Genomic DNA, 17,761 nt, shown 5'->3' with positions numbered 1-17,761 from the left:
ACGTTAGAAGCCTAAGCTAGTTAGATTTTGAGTAGGTGGATAAAATTATCAAAAGTATATTCACTATGATTTTACACATATATACATCATTACAACAAATCTCAATTGCTGAGACTCTAGTACATTACTATACCAAAAGCTTTATTTATCATTACTACAACTCAGTTAATAATTTCATAACTACTTAAAGGTTTCTCATTTTAAAGATAAAGAAACTAAGACTTAAAGAGATTAAATAACCAGCTTAAGTCTCTTAACTATCAAGTGACATATTTGAGACTCAAATCTAGATCTTTTTTTATGCCAAAAAAAGATCTATGGATTGGGCACTATATAGCTTGACTATTTTTGCATAAGTAGTACAAACAGTACTATTTATGCAAAAATAGTCAAGCTGTGTAGTGTCCAATCCATGGACGGATTGTGCTCAAGGATGAAACTGGCTTTTTTCCATACAGAGGGAGGATGACTCCTCATTGTTCCCTGTAGAGTCCCAATTTATGTATGTTGTGCTGGAACAGGTAGTAAGATCCAGGTTTTGATAATAACGTAGAAGTTCACTCTCTGCATATGGTAGATAGATATGGTCCTCTTAAAAATGGAATCCTGGGGTGCCTGGGTGGCTCATTCAGTTAAGCTCGTAATTTCGGTTCAGGTCATGGGTCCTGAGATGGAGCCCTGCCCAGGACTCTGTGCTCAGCCGAGAATCTGCTTGAGATTCTCTCCCTCTGCCCCTCCCCCTGCTCATGCATGCACAGTCACTCTCTCTCTCTTAATCTCTAAAATAAATAAATAATTTTTTTAGAAAAGTAGAATCCTGAATGTATAAGGAAATATCAGTTGTCTCTCTAGGCGTCAAGGCACTCCTCAAGGCCCAGGTCAATTCTAACAGGAAACGCAAATGAGACTCGAATCTCAGAAGGCATTGACTTCTGAGGGAGGAATTCTCCACGTTCCAGACCCGAGAACACATCTTACCAAGGCTGTAGGATTTAGGATGGCATTCACTAAAAAAATTTAAAAATAAAAACCTCTGTTGTCATCATTACTTAGGAGAGAACACTTATAACCATCCCCTGGTGCAGGCAATCCATGTGGATGGTATGCAGCATATATAATTAAAAGTCACTCTGCTCAGAGGTTCTTCTTGATTAATGCCTCAGGTAGGCATTTTGATTCTTGTACTAATAGAAACTGACTGGCTCTGAAATGCTGGTGTTGTTCGGGTACCTCAGGAGTAATAAAAGGTTGCTCTTGGCTTATTGCACAATTCCTTGAGTCATTAATTACAGCTGCCCAAAGTGGAAAGTTTATAATTAAACATATAATTTACTCTTCCACTTTTGGAAGAAGTAAATTAAGGCAATTAGATTTCTTTTGATTAAGCATATGGAGCCATTTACAAAATGCACAGGTGTGTACAAGCAGAAGGTGGGCTACAAAAACATCTATGTTTCAAGTGTGTTTTGTCACTTTGTTGTCACTCCTTGGCTTAAGTAATTATGTTAATCCATTTGAAGTGGATTTCTTTAGTTTTCCTGATTTGCTGCTGCTTTGTTTATTCCTTTGCATCCTTAGGTGCTTAAATAGCAGTAAGTAATGATCAGGTGTGAGTGCCAGCTAATCACAAAGATCATTTGGGGAAGGAATAGCCACACTATCTTATTCTGGTGGCACTTCCATGCCATCCAACCCCTACATACGTCCCACAATGCATGTGACATTTTAAAAACTTTACTTGGAAAACAATTATGCATTTTTCTCAATTTAGGGCATCAGTATTCTGATTTGCAATCTTTCAAGAAAATTATATCTGTCTTCCCTACTGTTTGTGTTATGTAATATATTATAATTGAAAGTCACAAGTACTTCCTTTTTTTTCTTTAGCATTTCTTTCTGGGAAGGAATGTCTCCTTTTCTCAATAGGGAATTGGTTTTCATGTTGACGACAGTCATCTCCTGAGACCAAAACAGAATTATGAAAAAGATTCTCCAGGGCACCAGGGTGGGTTAAAGCCTCTGCCTTCAGCTCAGGTCATGATCTCAGGGTCCTGGGATCGAGTCCTGCATCAGGCTCTCTGCTCAGCAGGGACCCTGTTTCCTTCTTTCTCTCTCTGCCTGCCTCTCTGCCTACTGGTGCTCTCTCTTTCTGTCAAACAAATAAATAACAACTTAAAAAAAAAAATTCTCCAGAAATCCGTAAATAGTCCAACCATGGTTTGTATAATTAGCAACATTACCTTCTACATGACTTTGCCACTATTTTCCAAACATACGTATGTTCTGTTATCAATTATATAATTTATATATTTATCATGTAATTACATAAATTATATATATTTATCTCTTTTAAGTTATAAAAATCCCTTTTTTTAATGTTTATTTATTTATTTGACAGAGAGATCACAAGGAGGCAGAGAGAGAGGAGGAAGCGGGCTCCCTGCTGAGCAGAGAGCCCAATGCGGGGCTCGATCCCAGAACCGAGATTATGACCTGAGCTGAAGGCAGAGGCTTAACCCACTGAGCCACCCAGGCGCCCCTAAAAATCCCTTTTTTAAAAAACCGACTTTACAGCGACATTTTTCCTTACTATTTATATATAGTCTGCATATTTTTTAATATTTCAATTGTCAAAGTGAGTGTAGGAAACATCTCATTTCTTGATGAGGCACACCTTTAGCAATTTTTCTCTCATCATGTGGCTCAAGCAGATCTAGCCCATCACTATAAGCATTACATAAAAGGATAATTCCTTGTGGGCAGACTGAGATGATCCCCCACATCTCCGTCTTGGAATTCATGCCATTACTTGAGTGTGAGCAAGACCTATGACCCATTTTTAACCAATGGATTATGGCAAAAGTGATAGGCTGTCACTCGTGATTACATTACATAGGTGTGTTGCAATATCCTTTAAGATTATGTCCCTTGATGTCTTTGAAGAAGCAAGTGACCATGTCAGAAATAAAATAAAATAAAATAAAATTTGTGACCATATAGCAAAAAAACTAAGAGTAGCCTCCAAGTGATAGCAGGACTTAGTCCTACCACTACAGGGAACTAAAATATGCCAGAACCACCTGAGCTTGAAGGTAGATCCTTCCCTAGATGAACCCTGAGATGAGACCCCAGTAGTGGTCAATCCTCCACTTGCAGGCCTGTGAAACCCTAAGCAGAGAACCAAGTTAAGTTACACTCAGATTCCTAACCCTCATAAATAGTGAGATAATGTATATTGTTTAAAGTCACCACATTTGTGGTAATGGTGCACTGCCACAGAAAACTGACACCTGATGTACTAGGTAGCAGTGAGCCAACAAAAGAAAGCAATCACTGTTGGGGATGCAGTAACCTTCCCACCAACCAATCCAGCCAAATCAGAGAACAGCGGATTACGTGCTTTAGTTCAGAGTGATAGGTATCAGTAAAGATAAATTCCAGTGGGAGTTCGCAGTTGGGTCTTCATCCTACGCCACTCAAATTCTTCTTGATGTTGATTCAAAGGCACCCATTTGATAAAAGCATCTTGAGCAACTGGAATTACTTCTCCAAAAGACTCTGGGACAGCGTCAAACAGATCCAGACTCAAAAGGCAGGGCAGAGATTGCAGAAAGTTCTACTAAGTCCCCCTTCTTGTGGAACTGGAACAATAGAAGCTCATCAGTGTTGTTCCAGTGAGGACTTCTGCAGAGGCAGAATGAGCTGTTCCAGAAGACGAATCTCCGCTGTGGCTCCTGGGATACATGACCTGACCATATTCTTAGCTTGGAATCTCCTTTGGGAACGCACAAATGAAAGAAGCCTTGACAAATCACAAGAGTAAGAATGTGTAGTGAAGACTGTGTACTAACCCATATGGTATGTACCACACTTACGAAAGAAACAGTCATATGAATAAGATCTCAGATGGGTATATTTTGTCACTGACAAAACATAAATTCCTGACTTCTGGTTTCAGCTCTGACACATGAAGAGCCTGAAGATTATCACTCTTATCTTTGTAAAAAAAATAAAATAAAGATGAAGAAATGACAACTCAAAGACTTCTCTCACACCCATGAGAGAGCTGAGGTTGTGGGGTAAGTCGCCACCCGGAAATCTGTAGCAACACATACATACAGAGTCACAGCAAAGATCTGCTTATCTGAAGTGGATGGTACTGGAGCCCTAAACTGGGAGCAACACTTAAATGGTAACTTTGACAAATTGCTTAGAGGCCAAGTTTGAAGCAGCATAGTCAATACATTCCTGAGGGCCAAAATTACGTACATTTTACCTCAAGGATTCCTTCCGGGTTGTCACACTGAAGAACTAAGGAAGCTTCCTTCCAGGCTTACACAGAAAACAGGCAAAAGTTACCACTGAGAAATACTATGCCAAGAGGGTTCTTCCTAAGAGCACCTACCTCCAAAGGAAAAAGACTTTACCAGAGAGTTAAATCACCCAGGGGAAGAGTACTTACCTTACTCCCACTTCCCGTAGCTTTTCTGTCTCACCAAAAAGAAGGAGAAACAAGCTAAGAAACACGTGAAATTCATGGCCCCAAAACGTAAGTCCACTAAAAATAAAGCTCACAGTTCAGGGAAATAGGCCCATTGAAAGTCTGAGAATTAATCATAAGATTATAGAATGTTTCCACCAACCTCTAATGCCACAACAACAGCCTCCAGCATGATAACAGTGGATTATAACTGAAAAAGATGCAAATAAAAACTCTATCTACAGCGATGTTCTAAGGGAAGCCGGATGCAGCACAGAGGACGAAGACAAGGGCACTGGAGTATTGAAGTCTCTGACAGCTACAACCATAGGCAATATAGCCTAATTTCTAGCCAGACTGATGTAAAACCTCACACTAACAGTCCTTTACCTCAGTTCCTATTAGACAGGAATATATAAGTGCAGCTTTCAAAAAAAATTAAAAGGCAAGCAAAACAAAAAACCAAAAACCATCTTAAAGCACAAAGCAAGCACTACAATCAGAATCACTCAGATACAGCCCATACTTGGGAATTTTCAGACACGGAATTTAAAATGAGTATGATGACTATGTTACTAGTTCTAGTGAGAAAATGTAGGCAACACACAAGAACAGAGGAGTAATGTAAGCCCAGAGAGGGAAATACTAAGGGAAAATGAAAAGGAACACTAAACCTCAAAAACACTGTTGCAGAAATGAAGAATGACTTTGATGGGTCCTTGTCCTCGGACATGCCAAGGAACAAACTCCTGAACTTAAAAAATTCATGTCTATGGAAACTCCCAAAATTGAAATACCAAGAGATAAAAAGAAAGAGAAAACCAGAAAAGTGTAACTTAGGGAACAAGAGGATATTAGAAGAAGAAGGAAGAAAGAACGGAAAAGATGAAATATTTGAAATAATGGCAGAGAATTCAACTAAATTAATGACAGACGGCAAACAACAGATCCAGAATGCTCAGAGAACATTAGGCCTGCAAAATGCCAAGGGGAAAAAAAAGAAAAGATCTACCCCTAGGCAGATTATATTCAAACTGTAGAAGACTAGAGAAAAAGGGACTAAAAGGGGAAATCTTGAAAGAAGCGAGAGAGGAAAAAGACCTTGTCTGCAGAAGAAGAAAGAAAAGAATGACATCCCACTTCTTGTCAGAAACATGCAAGCAAGAAAAAAATACGAAATATCTAGAGGGTTGAAAGAATAAAATTACCAATCTAGAATTATCCATTCAGTGAAGAAAATCACTCAAAAGTGAAAAGGAAATGAAGACTTCACAGATAAAATAACAGGTAAGAAATTTGTTTTCTGCACTGCCAAAAAAGAAAAGTCTCTTACTTTTGTCTAGCCTTATTGAGATTTAATTGCCATAGAACATTAAGTAAGTTTAGGGTGTACAGTGTGATGATTGGATACACTTATGTATTGTAAAATGATTACCACAGTAAGTTTAGTTAGCACCTTCCATCAAGTCATATAATTACCATTTATTTTTTATGGTGAGAATATTTAAGATCTATTCTCTTAGCAAAGTGTATTTTCAAGAATATAACAGTATTATCAGCATGCTGTATAAGAAATGCCCAGAATTCATCTTTTTATTGAAAGATTATGCCTTTCGACTAATATCTCCCATTCCTTCCCCTCCCTACCCCCTCACCCCCACCTCCTGCTCCCCGGCAACCACTTTTCTACTTCCTGTTTCTAAGAGTTCAGCTTTTGCAGATTCAATATGTAAGTGATATCATTTAACATTTGTCTTTCTCTGTGTGGCTTATTTCACTTATCGCAATGCCCTGCAGATTCATCCATGTTGTGCAAATGAAGTATATCCTTCTTTCTCACGGCTAAGAAATATTGCGTCATGGGGCACCTGGGTGGCTCAGTGGGTTAAAGCCTCTGCCTTTGGCTCAGGTCATGATCCCAGGGTCCTGGGATTGAGCCCCACGTCAGGCTCTCTGCTTAGTGGGAAGCCTGCTTCCTCCTCTCTCTCTGCCTGCCTCTCTGCCTACTTGTGATCTCTGTCTGTCAAATAAATAAATAAAAATCTTAAAAAAAAATTGCATCATATTTATACTTGAATGATTTTATATATTATATATAACTAATTATGTATACACATTATATATACACTTAAATAGCAGAAACAAGTAATAATCAGATATACAATATATACCATGCTCTTTATCCATTCATCCATTGATGGACACCTACATGGATTCCATAACTTGGCTATTCTGAATAATGCTGCAGCGAACATGGGAGTACCTACAACTCTTTGAGATAACGGTTTCATTTCTTTTAGATATATAACCAAATGGGATATTGATGGATCATAGGATAGTTCTATTCTTAATTTCTTGAGAAGCATCCACACTGTTTCCATAGTGGTTGTATCCATTTACATTTATCCCACCAGTACACAAGGGTTCCTTTTCTTCACATCCTCATCAACACTACATATCTCTTTTCTTCTTGATAACAGACATCTTACCAGGTGTGAGGTGATATCTCATTGTGATTTTGATTTGCCTTTCCCTGACAATTAATGATGCCAAGTATCTTTTCATGTACCTGCTGTTAATTTGTATCTTTGGGGAAAAAAAAAATGCCTGTTCAGTTCCTCTGCCAATTTTTTCCTAAGTTTGTTTCTTTGCTACTGAGTTTTTCCTTATAAATTTTTGATATTAACCCTTGATCAGATAGATAACCTGCAAATATTTTCTCACACTCTGTAGGTTGCCTTTTTATTTTGTTGATTGTTTCTTTTGCTATGCAGAAACTTTCTAGTTTGATTTAACCCTACTATTTGTATTTGTTTTTGTTGTTTATGTTTTTGATGTCACATCTAAAAAAAATTGAAGTTAATTTTGTGAATGGTATAACATAGGTGCCAAATCTTCTGCGTGTAGTTTTTCAGCTTTCCCAACACCATTTATTAAACAGACTATCATTTCCCCATTGAGTATTTTTGGCTCCTTTGTCAAATTTTAGTTGGCCATGTATGAGAAGTTTTATTTCTGGTTTCTTTATTGAGCTCTATCAGTCTATGTGTCTATTTTTATACCAGTATTACTCTTTTGACTACTGAATGATTATGAACCTGATTACTACAGGTTCATAATATAGTTTGAAATCAGAAAGTCTGATACCTCCAGCTTTGTTCTGTCCCAGGATTGCTTTGGTTATCTGGGTTATCCTTTGATTATGCTTTGCAATTCCATATACATTTTAGGATTGATTTTTTTCTATTTCTGTGAAAAATATTAAAGGAATTTTGATAGGGATTACATTGAATTATATATAGATGGCTTTGGGTGGTAAGGACATTTTGACAATATTAATTCTCTTCTAATTCATGAACATGGAATATATTTCCATATGATCATGTCTTCATCAATTTCTTCATCAAACTGAACAACAAAACTACAAAATTTCTGGAAGAAAACATAGAAGAAAATCTAATTTTGAGTCAAAATCTATTTTGAGTCTGGTGATGAGTTTTTAGATACAACACCAAAAGCACAATCCTTAAAAGAAAAATTGACAGACTTTTTTTTTTTTAAATTAAAATATCTGTTCTGGAAATGGTACTGCTAAGAGAATCAAAAGATAAACTGTAGACTTGGAGAAAATATTTATAAAACACATATATGTTATAGGACTTATATCCCATATATGCAAAGAACTCCTGAAATGTACCTATAAGGAAACATAACATCTCAATTTTAAAATGGGCAAAAGTTCCAAACGTGTATCTCATGAAAACATATACAGATGGAAAATAAGAATACAAAATGATACTCAACATCATGTATCTTTAGAAAACGGAAAATGGGGAGAAGGGGGATGGGGTTACGGACATTGGGGAGGGTATGTGCTATGGTGAGTGCTGTGAAGTGTGTAAACCTGGCTATTCACAGACCTGTACCCCTGGGGATAAAAATATATTATATGTTTATAAAAAATAAAAAATTATTAAAAAAAAAAAGAAGAAGAAAGAAAAGAAAACGGAAAATGGGGGAGCTTGGGTGGCTCAGTGGGTTAAAGCGTCTGCCTTCCGGTCAGGTCATGATCCCAGGATCCTGGGATTGAAGCCTGCATCGGGCTCTCTGCTCAGTGGGGAGTCTGCTTCCCCCCGTCCCCCGCCTGCCTCTCTGCCTACTTGTGATTCTGTCAAATAAAAAGAAAAAAAAAAGCAGAAAATTGAAACTGTTAGGTATAAGATTGGTAAAATCTAAAACACTGACAATACCAATTTCTGGTAATGTGGAGCATAAGAGCTCTCATTCATTGTTGATATGAATACAGAACAGTATGCCACTTTGGATGAAAGTATGGTAGGTGTTTTTTCGGTTTTTTTCTTGTTTTGTTTTTTTAATAAAGTAAACAATGTCTTTCCATATGACCCATCAATGGCACTTACTGTTACCCAAAATTATTTGAAAACTACTTTCCGCACAAAATGTGCATGCAAATATTTAGCAACTTTATTCATTAGTGCCCCAAACTACAAGAAACCAATATGTCATTCAATCAGTGAATGGGATAAATTAACTATGCTTCATCCATACAGTGAAATATTATTCATTGGTAAAAAGGCACAACCCATCAAGCTACAAAAAAACACATGGATAAACCTTGAATGCCTATTTCTAAGTGCAAGAAGCCAGTCTGAAAGGCTATGATATAATAGATATATAATTATATATATATAATTATACTCCTTATAACTCTATTCATATAATTGTATTATATTTATATAATAATTATGTGTTATATTTATTATATAATTGTATTTATACAATTATAATTATATATAATTGTATATATAATATATCATCACATATCAAGTTATGTGATATTCATGAAAAGTGATAGGGTTAGGATTAGGGTTCGCTATAGATACTCTTGCAAAGTGAAAATATTAGCAGTTACCGGGAGTTCAAGGGGCGGAAGAGTAGAGTTGAACATGTGACATTAAGGAGAATTTTTAGCACTGTGAAACTATTCTCTATGATACTATAATCATGGATACAAGACACTATGCTTTTGCCAAAACCCACAAATACTTACAGCACAAATACTTACAGCACAAAAATAAATAAATAAATAAATCTTAATGTAGGTAAATTTAATAAAAATTGATTTAGGTGATCAGGGAAATCCCAGGATGGAAAGGGAAATGTGACAAAGCAGCCCAACTATCATAAATGTATGAAACAACCCCACTGAAAGGGGGTCAGGAAAAATGTGCTGACTTAAATAATATTGTCAATGAATAGAGTCTGTAAAACCAACGGCAAAATAAACTCATCATAAGCCACTATGTTCTAGCTGACAAAGTTGTTTCCATGGGGATATAAGTTAATTATGATATTGCTGTGCATGTGTACTAGAATTGAATAATTAAGTAAGTCAATGACAAATGGTAGCCTGGTTTCTCACTGTTGAGCGGAAGTTTACAAACAGGTAAGACAAGGAGGCTACAATGGTACACATGTTGGTGGGTTAGAATTGGACACATCAGTATGAATTTATGTTTAGTTTAATATAGATACAGATGGCTAGGTATTAGTGACATTTTTATATATGGGTATATACAAAAAGTGGTGCACACTCATATTCCTTGCTCTTTTGGCTGAGGGAGCTTAGAATTATCACACTTCTGTAGCAATGAGCACACCTGGAGTCCAGATCCTGTTTCTAATATCATTCTGCAATTAAAAGGGAACCAGATCTCCTTGGAGAAATGGCTGGCTCTAGGACAGGGACAAGAAATAGACAAGATAAGCCTGGAGAGGAAGGGGGGACAAGATGGCGGGGAAGTAGGAGGAGGCGCCTTTTCAACCTGTACCCCAAAGTACCCCAAAGAACTCCCATGAAATCAGCTTGAGATCAGAATTATACATGTCTGGATCTCTACAGGGGCAGAAGACGCCAGTGGGCAGGTAAAGTGGAGTGGAAATGGCGGACTGATATCAGAAGATAAACAAAAGGGGGAGGGAGACACCAGAGGCGACAAGTTGGAAAGTAATACCCCAATACGAGTGAGCGTGCCCTGCGTCTGGGGACCAGCATTAACTTGGAGACTGGTTGAAAGCACTCCAGAAGAGCAAAGGATTGCGGAGGGAAATTGTGGGAATCGGGGCAGCTAGGGACAGGGACTTAAGTCCCCGGTCCCAGGACAGCCTCCCCTGGTGCTGAGGCAGAAAGAGTGTGTGGAGAAACCAGGTCTTGATCCTTAAGCTGCCAGCGCGCCCGAGATTGCGTGGGTTCTAGCTCCTGTGAGGGGATGGGAGCCACACGGGTTGGCAGAACGCGCAAGCCCTGCTACAAAGCCTGAGATACAAGCACACGTCTCTCATACTCCCCTGAGAGAGTTACAAATGCCTGGCTGGCGCTCTTTGACCCGTACCATTGTTTCAGAGCCTAAGACATGTGTCCCAATCGCTCCCCTGACAGAGGTGTGCAAAAGCCCAGTCCGGTGCTCTCGGACCTGCGCCCCGTTCTCAGTGCCTGAGACGTGCGGGCGACCCATAGCTGCCCCTGAAAGAGGTGCGCGCAAGCTGGGCACTCTTAGATCCAGAAAGACCAGGCACTCCCAGCCCGGGCCAGCGGGGAAAATCTCAGTGTGAGATCGCTGCTTGGAACCTCTCTGGCAGTCGGGAGCTCCCTGACAGCTGCCACTGCCTTGGCTTTGGGTACAAGCAAAAGATCCTGCGCCCCCAGGGTCTGCAACTTGGAACCTGCTCTGCCAGCGGCCAAGGGGGAACTTATTTAGGCTCTGCACCCAGACTGAGGCTTCTCTCTGAGAGGGAGATCAGGGTGCGGTTTGTTTTCCTCTAAAACTACAAAAACCATCAAAAGCGGTCAAAATGAGAGAAAAAAAAAAGTGAACAAACATAAAAACCGCCAGAGAACAAACGCCTGAAAAAAAACAGTTTCCTCAGAGCCCAACCCCTTGAGGGGGGCGGGAGGACTTAACTCAGGAAACATCATTGACTGACAACCCACGTGGCAGGCCCCACCCCCAGAAAACCAAGCAAGAAAGGGAAAAAAAAAAAAGGACTACAAGAGAACAACCACTACTTCATAGGAAAACTTTTATTTTTCACTCGTTCCCACTATTCTGGTTCTTTTTTTTTTTTTTTACACATAGGTAATTTTTTTAACCTATCTACTATCACAGCAAGCTGTACAGTACATCAAATCCCATAATACCCTTCTAACCTGAACTTTTTGATACATACACCTATGTTTTTCTTTTGCATTTCTATTTTTTAAATTCCTTTTTTAAAATTTTTAGTTTAGCTTAGTCTAGTTTATTCCTTTTTATTTTTATCTTCTAATATTCATATAGAGTTAAACTTCAAAGTAATCCCCTTTCCCCAATCAATACTACCCCTTTAGGTAAACCAATTTTTAATCCCCTTTATCTTAGGAAAGTTGAGTCCTTTAACAAAGATATCAAGATACATCCAGGAATAATCAAAACAACCTTCCTCGCACACACTGAGAATTTATAACCACTCTCCCATCTTCTTCTTCCACCAGTGTTTCTGTTTGTCCTGATAGCATATAAATCTTACACTTGGGGTTCTTTTTGATGAGGTTCTTCCTTTATTTGCATATATATATTTTTTTCTCTTGTCATATATTTGTATCAGTCTTCTTGTTTGTCTGTTTTTGTTTGTCTACTTCATAAATCTTACCTTGGGGCCCATCTGGGCTGAACCTTCTTTTTCATCTTCCCTTTCTTTCCTGTCTCTCTCTCTCTCTTTTTTCTTTCTTTTCTTTTTATTCTTTTTCTTTTTCTTTTCTTTTGTCTCTCATTTGGGTGGGGAATCCTGATTGCTCAGAAGTGTTCCAGGGTGCACCTTGATTGCACCACGGTTGATACATCCAACTACATCTGTTCAGCCATCTCCCACCAAAATGACTAGGAGGAGGAATGCCCAACAGAAGAAAAATACAGAGGATGGACCTTCTGCAACAGAGCTAATGGCTATCAACATAGACAATATGTCAGAAAGAGAATTCAGGCTAACAATTATCCAGGCAATAGCTAGGTTGGAGAAAGTCATGGATGACCAAATAGAATTGATTAGGGCTGAGCTGAAAGCGACGAGAGATGATGTTCACAATGTTAGGGCAGAACTTAAAGCTACCAGGGAGGAGGTTCACAATGCTCTCAATGAGTTCCAATCTAATCTAAACTCTGTCAAAGCTAGGATAACTGAGACAGAAGATAGAATTAGTGATCTGGAGGACAAACAGATAAAGAGAAAGGATCAGGAGGAAGCCTGGAACAAACAGCTTAGAAACCACGAAAACAGAATCAGGGAAATGATGATGCCATGAAGCGTTCCAACGTCAGAATTATTGGAATCCTTGAAGGGGAGGAGAAAGAAAGAACTCTAGAAGATATAGTGGAACAAGTCCTTCATGAAAATTTCCCCAATCTCACGAATGGAACCAGCGTTCATGTACTAGAGGCTGAACGGTCTCCACTCAAGATTATACATTCCAAAAAAACATCACGACACCTGATAGTCAAATTGAGGAATTATAATTGTAGGTATAATCTCTTGAAAGCCGCTAGGGCACAGTGGCTCCTTACTTACAGAGGGAAGCCCATCAGAATAACATCAGACCTGTCCACAGAGACCTGGCAAGCCAGAAAAGGCTGGCAAGATATATCCAGGGCACTAAATGAGAAGAACATGCAGCAAAGAATACTTTATCCAGCAAGACTGACATTCAAAATGGATGGAGAGATAAAGAGTTTCCAAGACCGGCAAGGCTTAAAAGACTATGCAACCACCAGCCAACACTGCAGGAAATATTAAGGGGGGTTCTATAAAAGAGGAAAAATCCTAAGAATAGCATTGAACAGAAATATAGAGACAATCTACAGAAGGACTTCAAAGGTAATTCGATGTCAATAAAAACATATCTATCAATAATCACTCTCAATGTGAATGGCCTAAATGCGCCCATAAAATGGCACCGGGTTGCAGATTGGATAAAACGACAGCTCCCATCCATATGTTGTCTACAAGAGACCCATTTTGAACCTAAAGATACACCCAGACTGAAAGTGAAGGGATGGAGAAGCATTTTTCATGCCAATGGGCCTCAAAAGAAGGCTGGGGTAGTGATTCTCATATCAGATAAATTAGACTTTAAACTAAAGACTGTAGTCAGAGATACAGAAGGACGCTACTTAAAGGGACTATCCACCAAGATGATCTAACAACTGTAAATATCTATGCTCCCAATATGGGAGCAGCCAATTACTTAAGAAAACTGTTAATCAAGATAAAGAGTCATATTGATATGAATACACTAATCGTAGGAGATCTTAACAAGCCTCTCTCAGAAATAAACAGATCATCGAAGCAGAAAATCAATAAAGAAACAAGAGCATTGAATGACACATTGGACCAGATGGACCTCATAGATATATACAGAACATTCCACCCTAAAACAACAGAATACTCATTCTTCTCAAGTGCACATGGAACCTTCTCAAGAATAGACCACATACTGGGTCACAAATCAGGACTCAACCAATACCAAAAGACTGGGATTATTCCCTGCATATTCTCAGATCACAATGCTTTGAAACTGGAGCTTAATCACAAGGAAAAGTTCAGAAGGGACTCAAACACCTGGAAGCTAAAGGCCACCTTGCTTAAGAATGCTTGGATCAACCAGGAGATCAAAGAAGAACTGAAACAATTCATGGAAACCAATGAGAATGAAGACACTTCGGTCCAAAACCTGTAGGATACAGCAAAGGCTGTCCTAAGGGGGAAATACATAGCCATCCAAGCCTCCCTCAAAAACAATTGAAAAATCCAGAATACACCAGCTGTCTCTACACCTTAAAGAACTGGAGAATCAACAACAAATCAAACCAACCCCACACATAAGAAGGGAAATCATCAAGATTAGAGCTGAGATCAATGAGGTAGAAACCAGAGATACAGTAGAACGTATCAATGAAACTAGAAGCTGGTTTTTTGAAAGAATCAATAAGATCAATAAACCATTGGCCACACTAATCCAAAAGAAAAGAGAAAAAGCCCAAATTCATAAAATTATGAATGAAAAGGGAGAGATCACAACTAACACCAAGGAAGTAGAAACAATCATCAGAAGTTATTATCAACAGTTATATGCCAATAAGCTTAGCAACCTGGATGAAATGGATGCATTCCTGGGAAACTATAAACTCCCAAAATTGAACCAGGAAGAAATCGACAACCTGAATAGACCAATATCTAGTAACGAGATTGAAGCAGTGATCAAAAACCTCCCCAAAAACAAGAGCCCAGGACCTGACAGATTCCTTGGGGAATTCTACTAAACCTTCAAAGAAGAAATAACACCTATTCTCCTGAAGCTGTTTCAAAAAATTGAAGCAGAAGGAAAATTTCAAGACTCTTTCTATGAAGCCAGCATTACTGGATCCCCAAACCAGGCAAAGACCCTACCAAAAAGGAGAATTTCAGACCAATATCACTGATGAATATGGATGCTAAGATTCTCAACAAGATCCTAACAAACAGGATCCAACAGTACATTAAAAAGATTATCCACCATGACCAGGTGGGATTCATCCCTGGGCTACAAGGATGATTCAACATTCGCAAATCAATCAATGTGATATAACAAATTAATATGAGAAGAGAGAAGAACCACATGGTCCTCTCAATTGATGCAGAAAACGCATTTGACAAAATTCAGCATCCGTTCCTGATTAAAACGCTTCAAAGTATAGGGATAGAGGGAACATTCCTGAACCTCATCAAATCTATCTATGAAAGACCCACAACAAATATCATCCTCAATGGGAAAAAGCTTGCGTCCTTCCCGTTGAGATCAGGAACAAGACAAGGATGCCCACTCTCACCACTCTTGTTCAACATAGTATTAGAAGTCCTAGCAACAGCAATCAGACAACAAAGAGAAATAAAAGGTATCCAAACTGGCAATGAAGAAGTCAAACTCTATCTATTCACAGATGACATGATTCTTTATATGGAAAACCCAAAAGACTCCACCCCCAAACTACTAGAACTCATACAGCAATTCTGCAATGTGGCAGGATACAAAGTCAATGTGCAGAAATCAGTGGCTTTCTTATACACTAACAATGAAAATACTGAAAGGGAAATTAGAGAATCGATTCCATTTACTATAGCACCAAGAACCATAAGATACCTGGGAATAAACCTAACCAAAGAGGTAAAGGATCTGTACTTGAAGAACTACAGAACACTCATGAAAAAAATTAAGAAGACACAAAAAGATGGAAGACCATTCCATGCTCTTGGATCGGAAGAATAAACATTGTTAAAATGTCTATACTGCCTAGAGCAATCTATACTTTTAATACCACCCCTATCAAAATTCCACCGGTATTCTTCAAAGAGCTGGAGCAAATAATCCAGAAATTTGTATGGAATCAGAAGAGACCCCGAATCACTAAGGAAATGTTAAAAAATAAAAATAAAACTGGGGGCATCATGTTACCTGATTTCAAGCTTTATTACAAAGCTGTGATCACCAAGACAGCATGGTACTGGCATAAAAACAGACACATAGACCAGTGGAATAGAGTAGAGAGCCCAGATATGGACCCTCAACTCTATGGTCAATTAATATTAGACAAAACAGGAAAAGATATACAGTGGAAAAAAGACAGTCTCTTCAATAAATGGTGCTGGGGAAAACTGGGCAGCTCTATGTAGAAGAATGAAACTCGACCATTCTCTTACACCGTACACAAGATAAACTCAAAATGGATAAAAGACCTCAACATGAGACAGGAATCCATCAGAATCCTAGAGAACATAGGCAGTAATCTCTTTGATATCAGCCACAGCAACTTCTTTCAAGACATGTCTCCAAAGGCAAAGGAAACAAAAATGAAAATCAAAAGCTTCTGCACAGCAAAGGAAATAGTCAAAAAAACAAAGAGGCAACCCACGGAATGGGAGAAGATATTTGCAAATGACAGTACAGACAAAAGGTTGATATCCAGGATCTATAATGAACTCCTCAAACTCAACACACACAAAACAGGCAATCATATCAAAAAATGGGCAGAAGATATGAACAGACACTTCTCCAATCAAGACATACAAATGGCTATCAGACACATGAAAAAATGTTCATCATCACTGGCCCTCAAGGAGATTCAAATTAAAATCACATGGAGATATCACCTTAAACGAGTTAGAATAGCCAAAATTAACAAGACAGGAAACAACATGTGTTAGATGGGATGTGGAGAAAGGGGAACCCTCTTACACTGTTGGTGGGAATACAAGTTGGTACAGCCTCTTTGGAGAGCAGTGTGGAGATTCCTCAATAAATTAAAAATAGAACTTCCCTATGACCCTGCAATTGCACTCCTGGGTATTTACCCCAAAGATACAGATGACGTGAAAAGAAGGGCCATCTGTACCCCAATGTTTTTAGCAGCAGTGGCCACGGTCGCCAAACTATGGAAAGAACCAAGATGTCCTTCAATGGACGAATGGATAAGGAAGATGTGGTCCATATACACTATGGAGTATTATGCCTCCATCAGGAAGGATGAATAACCAACTTCTGTAGCAACATGGAGGGGCTGGAAGAGATTATGCTGAGTGAAATAAGTCAAGCAGAGAGAGTCAATTATCATATGGTTTCACTTATTTGTGGAGCATAACAAATATCGTGGAGGACAAGGGTGTTAGAGAGGAGAAGGGAGTTGGGGTAAATTGGAAGGGGAGGTGAATCATGAGAGACTATGGACTCTGAAAAAGAATCTGAGGGGTTTGAAGTGGCGGGGGGATGAGAGATTGGGGTACCAGGTGGTGGGTATTACAGAGGGCACAGATTGCATGGAGCACTGGGTGTGGTGAAAAAATAATGAATACTGTTATGCTGAAAATAAATAAATTAATAATAATAATTTAAAAAAAGATGAGCCTGAAGAAAGAGGAAAGTAGGGAAGTGCTTATAAAATAAACCTGACAGCAAAGGAGTACATTAGAAGGGCACAGGAGTCAAATGAAAGAGCTCACAATGGCCACAGCCATAACAATTTGACAACTATATAAGTAGTACTGGATCATAACTGAAAATCTAAGATAAATATTCATGAGGCCACACTGCTATAAATAAATTGGGGAGAATAGACAAATCTCCATGTAGGAGAGTTCCAAAGTATTTATATAAACATTTTTTCTTCAAGAAGACAGAGCATAACTGCCTACCCCTAA

General features: G+C 38.6%; 1 pseudogene; it reads left to right on the top strand.

The window, feature by feature from the left end:
* The window catches only part of LOC101693984, a 72,141-nt pseudogene that overhangs the window by 19,499 nt on the left and 34,881 nt on the right, over positions 1-17,761 (top strand).

Source organism: Mustela putorius, unplaced genomic scaffold, assembly GCF_011764305.1.
Source record: "Mustela putorius furo isolate JIRA1106 unplaced genomic scaffold, ASM1176430v1.1 tig00000281_pilon_pilon_pilon, whole genome shotgun sequence".
Lineage (NCBI taxonomy): Eukaryota > Metazoa > Chordata > Mammalia > Carnivora > Mustelidae > Mustela > Mustela putorius.
Note: the sequence above shows the minus strand (reverse complement) of the source record. Positions and strands in the feature narration are given on the sequence as shown.